Genomic DNA, 8,838 nt, shown 5'->3' on the forward strand with positions numbered 1-8,838 from the left:
CTTTTCCCAAAATTAAAATAAAAGACACATCATGGATTTTGCAATGTGTAAAAACGCCCATTGTATAAAAATATATTCCCCATTCGGCAAACAGCAAAACAGAAAAAACAAAGAGTCCAAATGTCCGATTCGCCGTTTTTGGTCACTTCATTTGCTACAAAAATGTAAATAAAAAGTGATCAAAAAGTCTTAAACACCCCAGAATGGTATCAGTAAAAAGTTTAGATTGCCCCGTAAAAAATGAGCCCCCATCCAGCTCTGTACACATAATTACAAAAAAGTTATGGGGCTCAAAATATGGCGACAAAAAAAATCGGATATTTTAAATTTTTTATCACTATTAGAACGCAAGAAAAACTATACATATAAGGTATTGCCGGATTCGATCTGACCTGTAGAATAAAAGTAACCAGTCAGTTTTATCGCACATCGAATGTTGTAAATAAAAATCACGTAAAACTGTGGTGGAATTGCTTTTTTTTTTTCAACAGGAAGAATGGGCAGTTTTACCATCTGAGAAAATAAAGAGCCTCATCCACAACTACCACAAAAGACTTCAAGCTGTCATTGATGTTAAAGGGGGCAATACATGGTATTAATAACTGGGGTGTGTAAACTTCTGATCAGGGTCATTTGGGGAGTTTGTGTTGTGATTATGATTTATAAAGACATAAATGGCTTCAGCCGACCACTAACCATGAGCGAGAGAAAAGTGTCCGTGTTATCATTCATATTCTCTGAACAATGGTTAAAGGGGTATTCTCATCTTACTGATCACCGGTAAATCTGTTAATGATTTGACAGTGATAATTTTTCTAAATACATTTTATTACCCAATTCCCATCCTTTTTTAGAAAATAAGTCCCCTCTTACCTGATGTTGTCTTTGGTCTCCCCTGGTCACGGCCACCTCTCCTGTCGAATCCAGCCGGGCCACACTTGCGCAGAAGACGGAAAATTCTCTCCCGGCTGGGCCGCGCAATGTCCTGAACGCGCATGCAGCCGCGCATGCGCCATGATGACTTCTTCCTGGCCAGTATAGTACAGAGCCGCGAATGCGCACGCCGACTCTGTACTATACAGGCCAGGAATAAGTCACCATGGCACATGCGCGGCGCTGTGCGCGTTCAGGACATTGCGCGGCCCGGCCGGGAGAGAATCTTCAGTCTTCTGCGCAAGCGCGGCCCGGCCGGGAGAAGAATACAGGAAGTGAACGTCACGCTCAAGGAAGGTAAGTATGAAAAAGCGAAGATGAGAATACCCCTTTAAGAAATCATAAATTCTGCAAGGGTATGTAAACTTATCAGCACAACTGTAAGTAGCTGTGTGATATAAATCTGTGGAATATGGGAAGCACAAGAGGATGTGCACCATAAATCCCATCTTTGTAAGGCCTCTTGCACATGGTCGCTGTGTGCCTGTGGTCGTATTGTGGACCACATACTGCGGTTCCGCAATACACAGGGCACCAGCCGTGTGCATCCCGCATCCGTGATGTCGACCCATTCACTTGAACGGAACAGAAACACGGATCGGATCCCCACAGAAGCACTACAGAGTGCTTCCGTGGTGTTTCTGGCCATGCCTCCGCACAGCAAAAAAGTAGAACATATTCACGGACCTATTCAAGTTGAATGGGTCTGGATCTGTCCCGGCCGCTGCACGCACGTTGCCCGTGCATTGGGGACTGCAAATTGCTGTCCCCAATGCACGGAATGGACCAACAACGTTCATGTGCAAGAGGCCTAACACTTGTGATCTGCGTGAAGCGGCATATATGCATTCATGTTGCATGTATTTATTAGTTAGGGCTACCAATTCTGAGTAACTCGGAGTGACAGGAGATTTACAGAATCAGATTTTTTTTTTTTTGTCGTCATATTTTGAGCTCTATAACTTTTTGGGAATTATGTGTACAGAGCTGGATGGGGGCTCATTTTTTGCGGGGCAATCTGAACTTTTCACTGATACCATTCTGGGGTGTTTAAGACTTTTTGATCACTTTTTATTTACATTTTTGTAGCAAATGAAGCGACCAAAAACGGTGAATCGGACATTTGGACTCTTTTTTTTCTTCTGTTTTGCCGTTTGCCGTATGGGGAATATATTTTTATACAATGGGTGTTTTTACACATTGCGACACCCATGATGTGTATTTTTTTTAATTCTTTTATTTTCATTTTGGGAAAAGGGGGGTGATCTGAATTTTTATGTTTTATTTTACACTTTTTTATAGTTCCCAGGTTACACACACACATCTCTGTTACACAGTAAAAAGCTCTGCTACATGCGGTTACACACACATCTCTGTAACACAGTACACAGCACTGCTACATGCAGGTTGCACATACATCCCTGTAACACAGTACACAGCCTGCTACATGCAGGTTACACATACAGCTCCGCTACACAGCACACAGCTCTGATACATGCAGATTACACATACAGCTCTGCTACACAGTACACAGCTCTGCTACATGCAGGTTACAAATACAGCTCTGCTGCACAGTACACAGCTCTGCTACATGCAGGTTACACATACAGCTCTGCTACATGCAGGTTACACATACAGCACTGCTACACAGTACACAGCTCTGCTACATGCAGGTTACACATACAGATCTGCTACACAGTACACAGCTCTGCTACCTGCAGGTTACACATACATCTCTGTAACACAGTACACAGCTCTGCTACATGCAGGTTACACATACAGCTCTGCTACACAGTACACAGCACTGCTACATGCAGGTTACACATACAGCTCTGCTACACAGTACACAGCTCTGCTACATGCAGGTTACACATACAGCTCTGCTACATGCAGGTTACACATACAGATCTGCTACACAGTACACAGCTCTGCTACCTGCAGGTTACACATACAGATCTGCTACACAGCACACAGCTCTGCTACCTGCAGGTTACACATACATCTCTGTAACACAGTACACAGCTCTGCTACATGCAGGTTACACATACAGATCTACTACACAGTACACAGCTCTGCTACCTGCAGGTTACACATACAGATCTGCTACACAGTACACAGCTCTGCTACATGCAGGTTACACATACAGATCTGCTACATACAGGTTACACATACATCTCTGTAACACAGTACACAGCTCTGCTACATGCAGGTTACACATACATCTCTGTAACACAGTACACAGCTCTGCTACCTGCAGGTTACACATACAGATCTACTACACAGTACACAGCTCTGCTACCTGCAGGTTACACATACAGATCTGCTACCTGCAGGTTACACATACATCTCTGTAACACAGTACACAGCTCTGCTACATGCAGGTTACACATACATCTCTGTAACACAGTACACAGCTCTGCTACATGCAGGTTACACACACATCTCTAGTACAGAGCTCTATTTGATGGCTACTGTTCTGTACACTCTACCAGCTGCTGTGCACATCTGACCCCTCCCACACACGTGACTCGTCACATGGTCATGACGTCATCACAGGTCCTTTGCCTCTCCAGCAGCTAGCAGCTCCGTCAGGTGAAGAGTGTGTGTAGTAGGGCGTATTTTGAGTTAGGGAGGACGGAGTTTTGGCTGATGTCTGAGGGAGGACAGAGTTTTAGCTGATGTCTGAGGTCTGATGGAGTTTTGCCTGACGGAGGACGGAGTTTTGTCTGATGTATGAGGTCTGATGGAGTTTTGGGTGACGGAGGACGGAGTTTTGTCTGATGTCTGAGGTCTGATGGAGTTTTGCCTGATGGAGGACGGAGTTTTGTCTGATGTCTGAGGTCTGATGGAGTTTTGCCTGACGGAGGACGGAGTTTTGTCTGATGTATGAGGTCTGATGGAGTTTTGGGTGACGGAGGACGGAGTTTTGTCTGATGTCTGAGGTCTGATGGAGTTTTGCCTGATGGAGGATGGAGGACGGAGTTTTGTCTGATGTCTGAGGTCTGATGGAGTTTTGGGTGACGGAGGACGGAGTTTTGTCTGATGTCTGAGGTCTGATGGAGTTTTGCCTGATGGAGGACGGAGTTTTGTCTGATGTCTGATGGAGTTTTGCCTGATGGAGGACGGAGTTTTGTCTGATGTCTGATGGAGTTTTGCCTGATGGAGGATGGAGGACGGAGTTTTGTCTGATGTCTGAGGTCTGATGGAGTTTTGGGTGACGGAGGACGGAGTTTTGTCTGATGTCTGAGGTCTGATGGAGTTTTGGGTGACGGAGGACAGAGTTTTGTCTGATGTCTGAGGTCTGATGGAGTTTTGGGTGACGGAGGACAGAGTTTTGTCTGATGTCTGAGGTCTGATGGAGTTTTGGGTGACGGAGGACGGAGTTTTGTCTTATGTCTGATGGAGTTTTGCCTGACGGAGGACGGAGTTTTGTCTGATGTCTGAGGGCTGATTGAGTTTTGCCTGACGGAGGATGGAGTTGTGGATGATGTCTGACGATGTCCTAATATGTATGCCGTAGTCGTAAAATCTTCATTGACGTATTTCGGTCGAAAAACTAATTTTATTCTGTGTTCAGCACTGCAGTTATTTGCAGTAAAATCTGTATTGACGTATTTCGGTCCAACCCCCCCACTTCATGACTGGGCCATTATTTTGCCTTGCGGCCTGGCTAACATCATCATTTGTTTGACCCTTCTTCTGATCTGTCAGAAGGAAGGAAAAATGAGACGCACAACGGATCCTGTCTGTGTAGCAGCTGTAAGGCCTGTATGGTCCCATCGGAATTGGCTTATGATTTTGTAGCCAAAAGCAGTAGTGAGTACGAAACACAGAAGACATGCAAATATTCCATTCATATGTCATCTCTGCTTTAGATCCAGTCCTGTTTTTTGGGCATTAGCAATACTAATGCATTATTGAGCAAATGCTGACCAAGTGAAGGCGTATGCTCCACAGACAGGATCCGTTTTTTGTGGGTTATTGTTCTGTGGAGGGGGGAAGGGCAAATTAATCAGTAACATCAACACAAGCTTACTACTGACACCCTCTCCACTCTGTTGGGGCGGCTCTACTTGTATAAGCATTTAATAGAACAGGTTCTGATAACATCTATGTGGAATCAGCTGGCAATGGTGTTGAGAAAGCGGAGCGAAACGTACGTCGGGGTGCGCTCACAGCTGACCGGAGGTTGGATCCCTGTTTTGTACTATAGCCCAGGTATTGTCTGTTTGTTCCTTTAGTTGATTGCTGTCTGTATGCCCACTTTTTGTTACCTGCAGGGACCATATGTGGATGAACATCAGATAGGTTTTTAGGGCAATTTTTGGTACATAGATATCATTTTTGCTGGCACTGCTGCTACTAGTCTTGGTGCCTAGTTCATTTGGACTTTTGGGATCTTATACCATGCCGGTCAGCATGTGAGCTACCATTTGCAACATCGCCTGTATTGCTGCTTGACATTTTTTTGATATATTTGTCTATCGTGGTCTTGTAATTATCTGTATGTAATTATTCAATAAAATTTCATATATTGTGTATGTATGTGTATCCCTATGGGATTACTTTTTTGGGTTTCTATATGATGACATACACCTTACCAACTGGTCATTGGTTTAATAGGTTGTACAAGTAAACCAACGAATTAGGCGGGGTCAGTAATACCTTGGTGCAGCACAAAATACTGCCCCAGCAGAACCAAATTCCACAATGAAGTGCAAAATTTTGACCCAGCAGAACCAAATTCCACAATGCAGTACAAAATGCTGCCACAGCAAAACCAAATACCACAGTGCCGCACAAGATACTGCCCCAGCAGAACCAAATACCACAGTGTAGCATAAGATACTGCTTGCAACTGGGACCACAGGGGCAATGTGTGAGTGTGGTGGCCTGATGGGTGTAGTAGTTGGTACTCACATTTCATGCAGTGAGTGGAAGGATAGCATCGGATTCCTTTGGGGCACACTCTATTGTTGAGGGATCTCCTGCCAGATGTTGGTTGAGGTGCCCTAGGGGGTATGGTTTTTAAGTGCAGGGAAGGCAGGGTCCCTGGTGTTTGTGACGCCAACACCCTTAGGTGCAAGTAGGTGATAAGTTTGCACAAAAAGAAGACCAGTTTTCTTAACAAATTCCCAGTACTTTACTGAATCTGATCCAAAGGTCATCAATGCGCACAAAAATCATTTACAGCAAGGCAGCTTCTACAATGGTTCAGGCTGGTTCCCAAACATTGCATAAGGGTTGTTTTCCTCAATAGCAATCAATCTTCCTCTCTGGTTTCTCCAGGCTGGAGGCATTTACTACCTCTGCTGTGCTGTATAGTCATATACTTCTGTATCTGTATCTTCTCTAGGAAAACTATCTCCTGACAGGTGGCCTTTCTGTCTTTGGTTATAATGGGCAGCTTGGAATCTATCAACCAAATGCAAAGGAGGCTAGAGCCTGATAAATGACAATTACCATCCTTTGCCAACATTCTCATTCCCTCTCTGGGTTGCTTGGATCCTCTGTAATCTTTCCCTTCTAGGGGCTGTACATGGAGCTAACTCTGGAGTGGGTTTTGATAACTCTCCACAATGGCTGCTGAGTTGTTGCTTCTACCTCAGACAACACACACACACTGCTCTGCATTGACTTCCTTCCTCTTACAGATGGAAAGGTGGAGTCAGCCCTTGGAGGTTTGTTAGAACATCCCCCTCCCCATGCAACCTTATGGGAACTCATGTCACAAGTATATTTTCATGAAACACAATTACCATACTAAACAGTGGGTTTTAGGACACTGCAATACTGCACGAGCTGAACCAAATACCACAGTATGAATGCCCCCTAAGTGCCCCAGCACAGTGGAATGCACCCTTAGTTCTGAAACACAGATGAAAGAACCTTCCATTCAGGTTCAGCCCTTAGACTGGCACTCCATTATTCATGTTCACTCCACCTCCTCATCCAACAGGCAGATATGAAACATGAACAAAATGGGATTTCTAGCCTATAACAAAGGGGGTACATGCACAGTCATATTTCCATAACTCATGTTTCATCATACAGATCATATAGATACAAAATATGAGCAATGTAGGCTCTACAGATGGTCAAATCCTTGAGTTGTTTAGGCTCATGCGAAGCCCATGATGTACCATGAAAATGTATTAATATGTAGGTCTTAACAGAAATCATTTACAGCCTATTATATATTCATTCATATTCCAATGTAAAGCCAAGAATGCCTCTATGCATCATGCTGGGGAGTGGTGCCTCCATGTCTGAGCATTCCATAAAGCTTCATGGGACTGATTGTTTTGGGTGGGTGAGGACCTGCACATGCTTAATTGAACAGTTAAAATGAGATAAGCATCTAAAGTCAGTTGTTAATTGGGTCACAAAAGAGAATGTTTACCCTACCACAAGATAATACAGATTTAGCAGCACCGAACTGCTCGACTGTGTGTCTACCCTTGCCCAGGCCAATCAGCTCCAACGCTGCATAGGAAGGAGGGGGAGTGGGAGTAACTCTATGCCCTGTTGCTAGGCCAACACAGACATGGAGGGGGTCAAAAGGACCTGGCCTTGTTGCTGGGGTGCTGCCTCCCCACTGCTGCAAAAAACATAGACCCAGTGGGCCTTGAAAGACATGTACTTTCCCTGCCCGTAACAGCTGCTCCAGGTGTCCACCTTGCCGCACAGCAGCAATTGCAAGGAGCGGACCACATTTTCCATGAGTACAAGGCGGGGATCTCTTTTTGGGAGAAATAATGTTGGTTAGGTATCTTCCAGTGAGGCTGAGTGCTAGCCATCAGCTCCCTAAAAGCAGCAGACTCTACTAAATGGTACAACCGCACAACCAGCAACTTGGCCAGGTGGGAATTAACCTTGCACACCAGCGGATTGCTGGGTGTGTAGAGTTGTTTTCTGGCCACACATTCCATTATTGATGGCTGATGATGGAGCTGAGGAGGGGAGAAATTTGAGTAGGAGAGGCAGAAAGTGATGATGATGATAGGAAAGACACCATACTGCCTGTGAATACAGCCTAGCTGCCATAAAGGTGACCAGGGGCTGGAGGAAACTCTTATTGTGGTAGCTGTCAGCCCCCTGTTTGCCCATGGGATAAGGGGATGCTGCTTCATGTGGTTCAATGAGCTGCAGTGTCTATGTCTGTTTTTAACTGCCCACAGCTTATTTTACACTTGCAGAGCTTGCATAGGGCAATGCTTCTGTCTTCCTATACTATGGAGAAAAACTGCCAGACGGGAGATACTCATGCATAGATAGAGGCAGCCAAGTTTGGCTTAGGTCTGTTTTGGGCCTAATGCACCCACAGTGTCAGCAGCATCACCAGTTCCCAAAGCAGATCTATACCTGGAAGATCTTTGGGAGGTTCTGGCCATATGTTATCTCTGCTCTTTTTTGCTGCCTCAGCCACCACCCTCTTCCTTTGATGTTATCTCCTCCTCTTCGGCACCTCGATTCAGATCCCAGGTCCTGTCCAATACAATCCCCATTGGAGTCCTCACCCTCCCTGTCACTTTTATCAGACTGTAAGATATTCTGGTGGGCTCCTTGCCCCCCCTCCACATTCCCTGCTCTGTATTTTCTCTGACTGCCTCTGTTTCTGCTCCTACCACCAATACCATAGCTACACATGCCACTATTATCACCACCAATGGGTTCCACACCTCTTCCTGAACCTCCTCCTCTGGTTAGTCCAAACATTGCTATCACAAGTCATCAACAGGTAGACTATCTTGACTATCTGCTATAGGGTGTGATGGAGTTTTATTTCCACTTCTTAGGGAAAAAACTACGTCCCCCACTAGGAAGGGGCAGTGAAAACAGAGAGGACAGCACTGAAAGGCTTCTCTTGGGCTGCAATGGGAAGGAGCAAGAGAAATGCTGTGA

Source organism: Bufo gargarizans, chromosome 2 (genome assembly GCF_014858855.1).
Source record: "Bufo gargarizans isolate SCDJY-AF-19 chromosome 2, ASM1485885v1, whole genome shotgun sequence".
In the NCBI taxonomy this organism is placed as follows: domain Eukaryota; kingdom Metazoa; phylum Chordata; class Amphibia; order Anura; family Bufonidae; genus Bufo; species Bufo gargarizans.